Source organism: Triturus cristatus, chromosome 10 (assembly GCF_964204655.1).
Source record: "Triturus cristatus chromosome 10, aTriCri1.1, whole genome shotgun sequence".
NCBI lineage: Eukaryota > Metazoa > Chordata > Amphibia > Caudata > Salamandridae > Triturus > Triturus cristatus.
Window position 1 is genome coordinate 1,189,654,567 of NC_140593.1, and position 14,703 is coordinate 1,189,669,269.

Genomic DNA, 14,703 nt, shown 5'->3' on the forward strand with positions numbered 1-14,703 from the left:
GCTATCCTGGCTGATGAGGGCTAAAAGCCCGAAACCGGTCCTAGGATGCTTGTTTTCAGTCCAAGGAGGACCTGGCCTGGCAGTTCAATCTGGACTGTACCCATTGGGTGCAGGGTCAAGACTGATTTGCATATGGCTGGGTCCAAACTGGAAAGGCATGGTGAGCACGAAAACGATGGATTTAGGCCCAGATCTCTGTATTGGGGGTGAATGTATGACATTGTTCTGCATTCTGTCCATCAATTGTTCTTTTTGCATTTGTCACCCCGAGTGGGACGGGTATGCCCAGACGTGGGTCCCGTGCTCTCCATGCCACTGGAGTCAAGCTATATTGGCTGTTGAGTGCTGAAAGCCTGAAACCGGGCCTAGGATGCTTGTTTCCAGTCCAAGGAGGACCTGGCCTGGCAGTTCTGGCTGGATTGTTCCCATTGGGTGCAGGGTCAAGACTGATTTGCATATGGCTGGGTCCAAACTGGAATGGCATAGTGAGGAAAAAAACGATGGATTTAGGCCCAGATCTCTGTACTGGGGTAAATGTATGGCATTGTTCTGCATTCTGTCCATCAATTGTTCTTTTTGTATGGGCAATGAAGGCAGCTTGTGCAGAATGAGGCCAGACATTTATTCATTGATACTAGAGAATCCTTTCAAATCAGACTGATTACTGAAACTTATAATGTTTATGACACATGCAATATCAACACAGTCATCAAGTCAGATGATCATTCTTTTTTTTTCTCAATACAGAGTAACAATCACCTACATTGCTGGTTCAGAGAATCTCCTAACTGATGCCCTATCCTGTCGTTATCCTGAATCCCAAGCTGTTTATATCCTACAAGTTATTCCATCTGTCAGGATTGACCGGTTAGGTTGCAGCAAGAGAGGAAACTCCAAGTGGAGTTTGGCTTTACTTGCATGTCAAGGCTTGCCCATGAGGGCGGTGATGCAAAGCAGTAGGCCAGCTTCGGCATGAAGGGAGTGTGCATACACTTCCGCAGCACTACAAGAAGAGTCAGCAACAATTTGTTATCCAACTTATGTCCTTTAACTTTATTTTTCCCCTGGGCTTGATTTTAGTAGGGCTACTGTTTAGGTGGTTGTACTCCAATTCCTTATTCTATGGTACTATTATCTCTATCCTGCTTCTTTTCACTGAAAAGTGGTTCCTGGTGGTCCTTCCACTCGTGATTTGCATGTCGCCATTGGAGGAGTTGGTAACCCTACTTTTAGGTTCAAATTTGTTTTATTGACATTTTCAGCATGGGTACAATTTGCATAGCCACCCCACAATACGCAATGTATTCCAGTGACCAAAACATGTATTACTTCATTAGTCCATACCTTAGAAGGTGCCAGCAGACATGTTCCCCCAAAAGCTTGTGAGGCATGGAAAATGTTGATTTAGTTACAGCCTAGTAATAAGAGATGCAAAGTTGCTCAACAGTGTCTAAAGATATTCAACCAAGTCCCCCCCTAACCCCTCCCACCCTCCCACAAACTGGTGTGCACAATGCCTATCCCGGCTTTAAAGTTGGTGTGCAGAGCAAATTCCGTAGCCTTTCTCAGGTTCCAATGGGAGGCTCCTCAGCCGCCGTGAGCCGAAGGAGGCGGAGGTACTATGGGCATGTGATCTCATTCAATTCGGTGGACAGAAGAGACACAAGCGGCTGCCAAACCTCCCTGAATCCTCCTATTGTATTTGTGAGGGAAGCGTGTATCCTTTCCATCCCCAGGATATGCCATAACCTGTGGAGCCACCCCCTATGTGTCGGTATTGTCTGTATCCCCCAATGCGATAAGATGTTCTGTAGTGCTGCCCCCAGAGGTAGACCCATCTGCTTCCCTTTACGAGACTTCAGAGGGAATGTTAAGGGATTGGGTAGCCCCAATACTTCATATGCTGGGAATCTTGGAATCTGCGTTTCAAACTGCTGATCTATTTCATCCAGTATCCTGGGCCAATATGTAGCCAGCTCCTGGCATTCCCATAACAAATGCAATAATTTCCCCTCTTTCCCACATTCCCTCCAGCAGGTAGGGCTGCGGTCTGGATTCCCTTTATTAAGGTGCACTGGAGTCACATACCAGTACAATCAATCAATCAGGCGTTTGTTAAGCGCGACTACTCACCCATAAGGGTCTCAAGGCGCTGGGGGGGTGGGGGGTTAGCAGGCTCCAGTCCATCAAGGGGGGGGGGGGTCTATCCAAGAGCCAGGTTTTGAGGTTTCTTGCGAAGATGGGGAGCAATTTCTGTCTGAGGTGGAGCGGCAGGGCGTTCCAGGCTCGGGCCGCGAGGAAGGAGAAGGAGCGGCTTTCCGATCTGGTCTCTCTGGTGCGGGGAACTGCAGCGTAGGGGAGCTAGGCAGATCGTAGGGTCCTCTGGGGTGCGTAGAACTTGAGTCGGCTGTTCAGGTATGCTGGTCCGGTGTCGTGGAGGGCCTTGTGGGCGTGGGTGAGCATCTTGAAGGTGACTTTAGCTTAGATGGGGAGCCAGTGGAGTGTGCGCAGGTGCTGGGAGATGTGGCAGTGTCTTGGCAGGTCGAGGACCAGTCTTGCGGTGGAGTTCTGGATGTTCTGTAGTTGCGGGTGAGTTTTTTGTTTATTCCGGCGTAGAGTGCGTTGCCGTAGTCGAGTCTGCTGGTGACCAGGGCGTGCGTGATTGTCTTTCTGTGTTCGAGGGGGATCCATTTGAAGGTCTTACGTAGGAGGCGGAGGGTGTGGAAGCAGGAGGAAGAGACGGAGTTGATCTGGCGGTCCATTTTGAGCTTGGAGTCCGAGATGATTCCCAGGTTGCGTGCGTGGTCCGTGGGGGTGGGTGGGCTTCCGAGGACGGGGCGCCACCAGGTGTCGTTCCATGCGTTGGGGTTTGGGCCCATGATGAGTACTTCTGTTTTGTTGGTGTTTAGTTGTAGGCAGCTGTTTTTCATCCATTTGGCAATGGCTTCCATGCCTTCTCGAAAATTGTGTCTGGCGGTATTGGGTTTGTTGGATAGGGAGAGGATGAGTTGGGTGTTGTCTGCATATGACACAATGTTGAGTAGGTTCTGACGATGGCAGCGAGCGGAGCCATGCAGACATTGAAGAGTGTAGGGCTGAGGGAGGACCCCTGGGGGACTCCGCAGGTGGTAGGTGTAGAGTCGGAGAGGAAAGGGGGGAGTCTGACCCGCTGCGTTCTGCCAGAGAGGAAAGAGCAGATCCAGTTGAGGGCCTTGTCTTGGATCCAAGAGAGACTGTGTCAAACACCGCTGAGAGGTCGAGGAGGATGAGGGCTGCTGTTTCTCCTTTGTCCATTAGGGTGCAGATGTAGCAGCGAGGAGGGCGGTTTCCGTACTGTGTGTTTTTTCTGAAGCTGCATTGGGAGAAGTCAAGGATGTTGTGCTCTTCGATGAACGTGGCAAATTGGCTGTTGATGGCTTTCTCAATGACTTTCGCTGGGAACGGGAGCAGGGAGATGGGTCTGTAGTTTTTGAGGTCTATGGGGTCCACCGAGGGTTTCTTCAGGAGGGGGTTGACCTCTGCGTGTTTCCAGTCGTCGGGGAACGTGGCGGTTGCCAGGGAGTGGTTGATGGTGTGGCAGAGCATGGGTGCGATGGTGTCGACGACTCTGTTGAAAATGTGGTGAGGCAGGGGTCCGTGGGGGCCCCGGAGTGGATTGACTTCATCGTCTTCAGTGTGTCTTCGGTGGTGAGGGCTGTCCAGTTGTCGATCGCTGGCTTCAGGGTGTCGGGGTGGTTGGGGAGGGTTCAGTGTGTTGGTTGTCTTCGTCGAAGTTGTCATAGATGCTCTTGATTTTGTGGTGAAAAAAGGTGCTGAGTTTGTCGCAGAGGGCTTGTGAGGGAGGGATGTCGGTGGCCTCGCTGGTGGGTTGAGCGAACTCCTTGATGATGTTGAAGAGTTCTTTGCTGTTGTGTGCGAGAGTGGAGATTCTGTCTTCAATCGCTTTTTTCCTCGATTTTCTGATGAGTTGGTGGTGGGCGTTGGTGGCGGCTCTGAAGTTGTTGTAGGCTTCTGTGGATTTGGTGTTCCTCCAGGCCTTTTCGAAGCGGCGGCAAGTGTGTCTGGCGGTGGTGAACCATCTGGCTTTCTTGGCGTGGGTGTTGTTGTTTTTCTTGAGGGGGCTATGGTGTTGGCACTGTCCGAGATCCATCTGTGCAGGGTTTGGGCTGCGGTGTTGGGGTCGTCGTTTTCCGCGATGGTTGGGGTGGAGTTGCTGAGTGATGAGGTTAGCTGGTCGTCGGTGATTCTGGTCCAGTTTCTTTGTGGGAGCAGGTGCAGGTGTCTGTGGATGGTGGGTGTTCTGAGGGTGAAGTGGACGCATTGATGGTCAGTCCATGGGAGTTCGGTGGTGTGGCTGAAGGTGATGGAGTTATCTGTTGTGAAAAGGGGGGGTCGAGGGTGTGTCCTTCTGAGTGCGTGGGTTCGGTCACAATCTGGCAGAGTCCAATGTTGTGGAGGTTATCCAGGAGGGATGTGGTGCTGGGGTCCAGTTGGTTGTCGCGGTGGAAGTTGAGGTCTCCCAGTAGGGTGTAGTTGGTGGACTCGATGGCATGCGGGGAGATGATGTCCATGATGGAGTTGGCGAAGAGTCCGCGGGGTCCAGGGGGTCGGTAGATGAGGGTTCCTCGGAGGGAGGTGGTAGTACGTGGCGATCTTAAAAGCTGTTTCTTTGCCAGCTGTGTTACGTGCTGCATACTTGGCTTGGTAGTATATTTTCCCCCACTCCTTTTCCATGAGTTCCCTTCCAAGCTCTGTCGCCCAGCGTTTCTGACTGGCAGTAGGCTGTGTAGAGACCGTCGGACGTAGCATGTCATATAACTCAGAGATCATTTTCTTATCTGTTAGCTTTGTCCCCAGCCATTTCTCATATTTTGTCAATTTCCTATTGACTTTCAGATGTACGTGAGGGTGGAGAAGCAAATGTCTTATTTGTAAATAGCGGAACCTTTCTGTCTCTGGGAGGGTATAGTCCTGCCTTAGTTGCGAAAACGGAATGATCCCCTCTACGTCAAATAGATGGCTGACGGCCTTGCAGGCCGTAGTCTGCCACCTCGAGAACGCCTTGCCATCCAACCCCGTGGTAAACTCCTTGTTTTCAAATAGGGGAGTGATTGGGGAGGGAAAAGTCGTCGGCTCCCTTCAATTGGTCACCCCGTCCCAAACCTGTAACACTGTTTTCGTGATGGTTTTGTGGTATATCCGCTCTCTTCAGAAAAGGTACTTTCCATAGGGAGAGTTTCGCTAATGCCCTGTCCTGAAATAACCATCTCTTTTCTGATTCTGGTCTACTCCACTTCAACAGATACCACAATTGGGCCGCCCTAAAATACTATAGCAGATTCGGGATCCCCAAGCCTCCCTCTTCTGGTCTCAAGTGCCCCAGCTCCCTCCGCATACGAGGACGCGCTCCTACCCAAATCAACTGTAGAATTTCTTTTTGCAGTGTGTGGAGTGTTCCCTTTGGTGGCCAAACTAGCAGCATTTGGAATACATATAGCGCTTTGGGAATAATAGACATTTTGATCGCAGCAACATGTCCCATCAGTGACAGTTGATGCTGCTTCCAGTTCTGCAACTCTCTCGTAAACTGTTGGACAAGTTTGGTGTAGTTCAATGTGACCGTCCGCTGGGTAGACGGGGCTAACACAATTCCCAAATATGGGAGGGACTCCATTATCTTAATCCCTAAGAAATTTTCGTCTCCCATCTGTGAGTCTGCCCGGCGCCCGTCCAGCCGGAGGATCATTGACTTCCCCACATTCACCCGGAATCCGGAGACCTGGCAGAATAACTCCATTTACCGTGAGAATGCCGGGACCGAGCGATCTGGGAACTCCAGAGAAACAATGATGGTGTCCGCATAGAGACTTATTGCATGTCTTTCTCCCCTGAACGGAACGTCCGTGATGTTCGGATTATCCCTGATCTTCTGGGCCAATGGCTCAATGTATAAGGCAAACAAGAGTGGCACTCCTGCCTCGTTCCCCCTTGGATGGCGAAAGGTCGAGACGACAGCTCATTTACCCTAATAGTAGCGGTGGGCGAGCTATAGCAACTCGTCACCCATGCCCTGAATCGGTGCCCCAACCCGAAATGAATCAAGGTCTGATCTAGAAGATCCCAATCCACCCGATCAAACGCCTTCTCGGCGTACGACCGAGAGCAGCAAGGCATCCATTTTTGTGCGGTGAGCTTTATCAATCAGATGGAGATCCTTTTGGTGTTGTCACTGCTCTGCCTGTTTTTAATGAATCCGGATTGATCTGGCTCTATTATACCCGGCATCAAGGGGCCCAGTCTTGCAGTTAAAATACTAGGAAACAGCTTGAGGTCCACATTAGGAAGGGACACCGGGCCTCTATGCTCAAACGCTACAAAATCTTCTAACATCTGAATAGGTGAGGGGTTCACATAGCAATGCTGCAGGAAACGCACACATTGGCTTCCGAATGGGGCGGCACTACACCATAGATGGAGAGGCCAGGCATACTATACTACGTTCTCAGCATTCGCCAGAGGGGTCTTGATCTGGATCAGGGCAGGCGTCCCCTTCCAACACACTGGCCCCAAAGTAGATCCAGAGGGCCGATATGTGGTGGTCACAGGGCGCCTAGAAGGGCAAGACGTCACACTGATAAATATTTACGGCCCGAATACAGACCAAGGAACATTCTTTGAGCAATTATCTGGGTCTCTGGCGCCATACATGACGGGGTCAATTATTATGGGGGAAGATTTTAATTGTATAGCAGATCCGGCCCTGGACCGTTCCCACCCACCACTTCGAGATGCCCCAGTACATAGGATAACCAGGACGTTCAGGGAATGGCAGTCTCATTGGGGGTTGGTGGACACGTGGTGTCGCATGCACCCACTACATAGGAAGTACTCTCACCTTTCTCATGTACACAACTTACAAATCCGCTTGGATACCTTTCTATGCTCCCCGGACATGCACACACGACTCCACAGCGCGGAATACCTCACTCAAACAGTATCGGACCACCAACCCTTATTAGTTCGATTACAGTGGGGAATCACGCAGCACCCATCCCCACCTGGCGCCTCAAGCCAGAGGCACTAGAAGACCAAGTGTTCCGCCATGAGATTAAGGAACAAATCATCACATACTTTGCAGACAATGCACAATCCACAGACTCCAGGGTGACAGAATGGGAGGCCTTTAAGGCAGTGATTAGGGGGCGTTGCATGGAGCTGTCCATAGGGGTACGACGTACACTACTAACTGAAGTGGAATGGGCCGATCGAGTACTGAGGGAGGTAGAACGCCGACGTCTGAACAATCCAGAACTCTGCCAGGAGGTACTTGAGGCGAAGGAGGAGGTGGCTGTGCAGGAAGAAAGACTAAGGTGCTTTGATTATCGAGCATACATGGACAGGACTCATGCTGAGAGAGACAGTGGGGGTAGACTGCTGGCATGGCTCGCTATTCCCACCCGCAGGGAGAATACGACTATAGAATTGGCAGATCCGGAGGAGCACTATCTATACCGACAGGACGACATCAACAACTGGCTCTGCAGCTACTATGAGAGACTTGCAGGGCCCTGAGGGGAAGGGGAAGTTGAGGAATACCTGGCAGGCCTCTAGTTACACACCCTAACCGAAGAGGACGCAGAGCTACTAGGAGTTGAAATCTCAGAACGCCAAATTCGGGTAGCTATTAAGGAACTGGCAAGAGGGAAATCACCGGGCACGGATGGGCTCCCCAAGGAGTTTTATGCGGCATACGCAGGAGAACTGTCCCCCAAATTGGTGGAGATGTATGCGGAGGCAAGGGAGAAGGGTCACTTACCGGGCACCACTAGGGAGGCGGTGGTAATCCCGCTGTTAAAGCCTGACAAATCCCCCTTGGAGTGCGCAGCGTACAGACCCTTGTCGATGCTAAATCTCAACTTTAAAATCCTAAGCAAGGTGCTGGCAACGTGGCTGCTCCCCTACATGATGCCTCTGGTGCACCAAGACCAGGCAGGCTTCATTCCTCGCCGGAACACAACCTTAAATATTCATCGACTGCTGTCCATTATCGAACTTGGGGCGACAGAGGACCAGGGATGGGTGGTGTTCGCTAATGACATGGAAAAGGCATTGAATGGGGGTTCTTATATGCCGAGTTGAACAAAATGGGCCTTGGACAGGGGTTTATACGCTGGGTGAGGCTACTATATACTGATCTGGTGGCGAGAGTCCGCACGGAACGCACAATATCGGAGCAGTACTGGGTGGAGAGGGGGACGCGCCAGGGGTGTCCCCTCTCCCCACTGCTATTTGCCCCGGCTGTGGAGCCATTAGCTTGCGTAGCGCCACCTGGAGGGGCTTACCGGGGCCTCCAGATGGGGGAGCAGAGGCACCAAATAGCGTTATATGTGGATGACCTCCTCCTATTCTTAAACAATGTGGAGGAAGAACTGCCAGGGTCAAAGGCTATGATGGAACGATTTGGGTCATTGTCAGGTCTGCGAGTGAACTGGTTGAAGTCCAGATTATTCCCTTTGGTGAGGGATATGCGGCCACCTTGGAACTTAGGTGATCTGCGGTGGGAGCCCCGTTGCTTCCGTTATTTAGGAGTACATATATTCCACACCATGGAGGATGTGAAGGGAGGAAACAAGACACAAATGGGGGGACGACATTAGACCACTAGACGAGAAGGAATAGGACAATATATTAGAACGGACCACCAAAGTATCTCGAAACGCCCGGTTTAGTCTGATGAGTTTCTATATCCTTCACCAAGCATATCTAACCCCAGAGTGCATCAACTGCTATTTCGATGGTGCAGACGCTTGATGCCCGAGGTGTGATACGCAGGGGGTGACTTTTACCCATATGATGTGGAGCTGCACCTCCTTAACGCAGTACTGGCAGGAAATCACACAGGAGACAGCTAGAATAACGGAGAGGGTGGTCCCCTGCACACCAGCCCATGTATTGCTCAACCTGTTCCCACACATTGCCAAAACCAAGACCACAGATAGGTTTCAGGAGATTGCATTTATCCTCGCGAAACGAGAAATTACTAGTAGCTGGAAGAAACCGGAAGGCCCCAACGTGCACAGATGGAAACGAGAGTTGGTGAAATGGGCTAGATGCAAGGGCAGGGTCCTGCTTAGAAATGCAAGACGGGGAGTGGGCAAGCCGGAACAAGCTCCGGCGTGGGAAGGGTTGATGGAAGACCTAAAGAGAGATATGACAGAGTGTCTGACACTTCCACCCCAGAGAGACCCCCGCAAATAGAGAACCCCCAGGGGCCAGGGCAGGACAGAATAGTACTACAGATCCCAAACGATGGGAACAGTTAATAGAACTACACAGGAGCGGACAGGGATGCGACAGGGGGGCTCAGGCGAAGCACCATCGCACACATCTCAAGCGCAGGAGCGGCTCCTATCTGAGCTCAATGGATGTAGAAGGGAGACAGCAGTGCAGGGCAGGAGGGGGAGGAGATTAGTTATCTGTTGGGGAGGGGAGGGAGGGAGGGGGGAATTTTCCCAATTGAAGAGAAATATTGATAGGGAAATGTTCAGGACCTCATCCGGTGCCAGTCTTTAGAGAGAAGATGGGTCTCCTGGAGGAGACACACATCTGCACCCAGGTTCTCCAGAAAGGAAAGGATGGATTTGCGTTTAAAAGGACCTTCACATTCAGGATAACGACTTTCACTGTGGAATGCGACATGGTGTAAGGTTATGGTGGATCGCCCGCTCCCTGATGATTATGAGCTCTCCGCCCCGTCTTTAGCCTCCCTCTGCCTTTTCCGTCTGTTCCCCCCCTGATTGGTCCCTGTCATTGCAACACCCTCACCCCGCTCACCAGTTCCTTCCCTCCTCCTCCCTAACCCCAACGAAGCACCCCCAAACACCCCTTCAGTGTCCAGAGCCCGCAGTTTGTGTCCACGTGCCCTTGGAAAATAGAAATGAGAGGAGCATAATGTGGCCTAAGTCCTGTCGTCTCCCCGCTCCCCCCCACTGCCCCCCAAGCTCCGCTCATGTCTGTCCCTCTTAGATAACCCTGCACATTTCAAGATCCATCTTGAGAAGCTGTGTCTTTGACCACCGTCTCGAGGGCCGACTTCCTCTCCTGCCCCATAGTGTTGGGGTCAGGACCCAACAGATGCACTATTAGGCGTCTCCCTCGGACTCTTTGCCAACGATCCTGTGGGGACGTATGAACTTGGCTAGCCGCCGCCTCCTGACCCAGTTGCTCTAAGCCCAATACTCTGCATGCTTCTTGCAAGGATTTGAGTTGGTAAAGTTTTCCGTGCCACTTGAAGATCAATCGGAAAGGATGTCCCCAGGAATATGCCACTCTCTGGTCTCGAAGATGTGACGTCACCACTCGAAATTCCCGTCTTTTCTGTAATGTGATTAAAGCCAAGTCTTGATAGAGGGCCACGGGGTGGTCCTGGTAAGTTAGTGGCTGTTTCGCCCTGGCTTCTTGAAGAATACACTCTTTGAGGGGAAAGTCCTGTACGTAGGCCAGGATGTTAGGCGAGTGTGTGGGTGCTTTTCTTCTCAAACCCACCCTGTACGCCCCGTCAATCCTGATGTCAAAGTCCGGTGGGACCCCTAGTATGCTCTGAAACAGCCCCTGTAGGTAATAAACGATGTCTGAGCCTTCTTTCTCCGGAAGGACGCCCCTCACCCGTATGTTGTTCCGCCAGGAGCAGTTCTCCAGGTCTTCCGTGTGCGCCTGGAAATTGATCTGCTGTGTTTGCTGCCGGATTACCTCCTGTTGAAGCTGCTCCTTTTCCTCATCCATGGCCTGCTCCTTTTCCTCGATGCTTGCCACCCGCTCTCTGACCGTGTCGACATCACAACGGATTTCCTTCACATCCTTCGCAAGTTCACCGTTCAGCGATTGGATGTCGTCCCGGAGCATATTAAACAGTGTCTCTAGAAATGAACGGGTGATAGGGGCCTCCGCTCCCTCCAGTTCGTGTTCCAGTTGTGTGGTTGGACACATTCTACCCTCTCCTCCGATGTTCTGCGGAGTTTTAGTCAGCATGTCCTTCAGGGTCCGTTCCTTCTTTCCTTACAGCGAGGACATGCTAGCCGTGCTGACTGCTGCGCTTCTTCGACGTCCCTCTAACCTGAATCTGTCTGGTACAGATAGCTAGGGACCCTGCAACCTTCACCTCGTTGAGACTATGCTCCCCGTTGGGTAACCCAGTCGGGTCTCCTCTTCGGCCCCTCTCTGGAGCTTTGTTGAGGGCCCTCCGGCAGCCCAGCCCCCGGCGGCGGCCTCTACCTTATTCTTCCGGTTGGTACTCTTGGGGAACCCACTCCAGTCTCCCGCTCTTATCCAACCAGTGCCTGGGTGAACAGCAAATTCCCGGTGGGTCTCCTTCGCTCCCTCCCGCTTCGGTGCCAGCCTAGGGCTGCCTGGTCACCTCCTTCATGTAGAGTGCCACTTCCACTTTCCCGGAGAACTTCTCTGCACCCTCTCCCGGCCTGGTGACAGGTATGGCTCTGGGACTATGTGGACTCCCTCGTTCCCGGGCCGCTCTTACTGGTTTAGGCCACCTCTGGGCTAGGTTCGCCCCCTCTTCTGGCACCCTCTTTTTGCGCTTCTGGGGGTCTCTTACGTCCCCGGAGCCTCACTCCCTCTGCCTCGGGTAACCTCTCTGGTCTCTGCTCCCTCTTAAGCCTGGCCGGCTCCGCTTACGCGCCTTATCCCTTTGCGCGCTGCCTATGCTCGGGCCTAAAGTCCCGCAATGCTCCCTCTGGGTTGTCTTTGCGGCCTCTATGCCGCCTTCTCTGCCCTGGGTCTCGCCACCAGTTCCTTCCCCCGGGCCTCCTCTGTTACCTCAGAAATGTCCCACCGGTGGGCCGTTCAGTATCCTCTCCTGGTCAACTGGATGGCCTGCACCACAAGGGGCCTCGGCTGCGCGTTTCTCGGCCTCCCTCTACTTCGCAGCCGGCCGCACGTGCTTACTGGAGGGTTGTAGCCGAGAACCAGGCAGTGTGTCAGTTGGGCCTCGCTGCTCTCAGCCGATGCTGCCCACTGTGTGCACCTGGGTGCGTGTGACGCCTCTGGGATCCTCCGGCCTTGCTTCTGGCAAGGCCCTGCCCGCGACCTCCTCCGCTGCTCTACCGGAATGTGCACCTGGAATCGAGCGCCACCGTCACACGGGCAGCCCCACTGCCTCAGCTATCTTCAGGTGCGTTCAGCCCCCTAGGCGCCACGATGCCCTACGTCACTCGCTGCAGGGAGTCGCCTGTTCGCTCAGGCCCTCCGAGCTCCATCTGGTGGTGGTGCCATTTTCATCCGCTTCGCTCGTGCCGCTTCTCTGCTCCCTCTCCATGCTCCGCGGGTACCGATGCTTGGAATCAAGACCCACCGGCGCCCGATCGGTTCTGGTGTCCTTGCAGCCCCCAATTTGTGCGTTATCAGGTTACTTTCAACTCTGTATAAGTCAGATGGCGGCGAGCGGGGAGACGAGACCCACACGTCTTACCCGCTCGCCATTTTGGCCACGCCCCCGTAACCCTACTTTTAGACTATTTCCCATTTGCTAGTCCATTCTACAGTGCCCGTTACTTATCTTACCTATCCTCTGCCATAGAAGCTCCTCCTCTGTGCTACTCCTGAAGATCTCTCGCTTTACATTTCCCATTCCTTCCTACTTGGTATTGACTTGCACTTTGTTGTTATGGACTAGAAATTCAAGTTAAGAGGTTAGGGATTATTGTCTGAACCACAGAATTTTTTTTTTTAAGGAGGGCCAAAGGAGAGTTTAAAGACCTGCAAAGGATTATATCCCCAATTCCATAGTTAAATACAACACGCATAGAAATCCTTGGGTCTAAAGAACAAGCATTTACAATGCAATGGTCTCGGCATTGGTAAAGTTAGAGCTATTGGCATTGCTCATGACATTATTTTTGTTTATGTTTTTTGTTTTTAAAACATTTAAAGAAACGGCATTGTCATGAGCAATGCCAATAGCTCTAACTTTAACAATGCCGAGACCGTTGCATTGTAAATGCTTGTTAGCTGACGGTCACTGCTCAATACCTGGGCATGCACCCTTTTTTAGTGGGAAAAACTTAAAACATATCATTCCTGCACTGTAATATAAGGTTAAAACGTACTACTGTAACCAACTGGTTTCACCTTACCCCTACTATGTAGGCAAAAAGAGTACTTTGCAGAGGTGTCAACTAATTCATGGGACCTTAACTCCACGAACACCTACTTCACAGCAGGGCTTCGAGCTAACAAAAACAACCCTCATGTTCGCAGCGGAGGGTGTCACATTACAAACCCTCACAACCAACTCATTGCCTTCTACAACCAGGTAAAAGTAATCTACACATAACTCACAAGGCTGGGGTAAAAATAGTACAATTGCTAAAATATTTAAAAAATGAAAATATAGCAGTGACTTCCTTGTACGGACTTCAAACACCGCTGTCCAGATGACCCCCAGGGATTAGCTTTCTGGCTGCAAATAAACAGAGCAGGTAAGGCGTAGGGCAAACATCCGGGCCTGTGGTGGGAGCAGGGCGCAGCCGCCCATTCCCAGCCAATTAACCACTTAGGGAGCAGCTGTGAAGGCACCCCCGGGGAGCCGCCGGCACCAGACCCCGGCCGGCCGCAGGTAGCGCTGCAGGGCGCCGAGGCGGAGACTGGCACCGACGGTGCACGCTCCAGCATGCCTCGCCCTGGGGGAGATAATGTGCCCCCCCAGGGAAGCCCTCTCCCAGCCCCTTAAAGTGTACTTAGCCCTCAGAGGGGGAGCCCTGAAAACTAAACCAGGGCCCAAAAACCTTTTAAGAGCCATGCGCCTTGAAGGAACCACGTCCTCGCTGCATGTAGCGCTTTAGGGCCATTAATTTAAGCCGAAACTAGGGAACCGAGAGAACTACCTTACAAAACAGTTAGCACGTTTTAAACTACATGATCTAGACGTCAGACAACCATTTATTTATTTCAAATCCCATCTGTGCAGCCAGCCACACATTAAATTATGACGTCAGCATCGTACGATAGGCTATTGGTATTGCTCATTATTTTTTTATGATTTTTGTATCCCTAAATAAATGGCATTGTCATTTCTATTGGCATTAGCTTTTTTTTTGCATATGTGATACCTATTGCATTAGTACAAGTAGACGTTTTTTTTTTAGAAATGTTTTTTTAGAAAGCTGTTCAAAACTGGGCAGTGATGCTAAATGTGACAGGACAGACTTCAGGAATACGGCCTAGAATCAAATATTTTATATTGGTGACCTGTGAAGAGCTTTGCCCAAACTTAAGGACGACTCAAAGTGCTTAGCAAGTTCGGATGATGTGAGGAGGGCAGGAGCCCTCTCCCAACTCTTCGAAATATCGTTTGGACTTGCTATCCGGAGCTATCTGGTTAGCTGAGTCTTCAGGTGGCTGCCTAGAGCCAAGTCCAAGCGAGTTTTCGCATCGGGAGTCTGCTAGACGGAGGGAGTCAGGAAGTGAGAGGAGGGGAGATGAGGTGAATGCCAAGCTCTGCGTGTACTGAAACAAGGGGGAACGCATAAGATGCGCCCCAGCGAACAGAACAAAACTGCTCAGAATATACATGCAAAGAATATGAATTCTAACCCGATTCAGGCTGGAGGCTTGCTGGTACCTAGTGGCCGGCAGCTGCGAACACCTCGTCCGATGCACGAACGGAAATTCAAAGGCATCATTTGGTGAGAC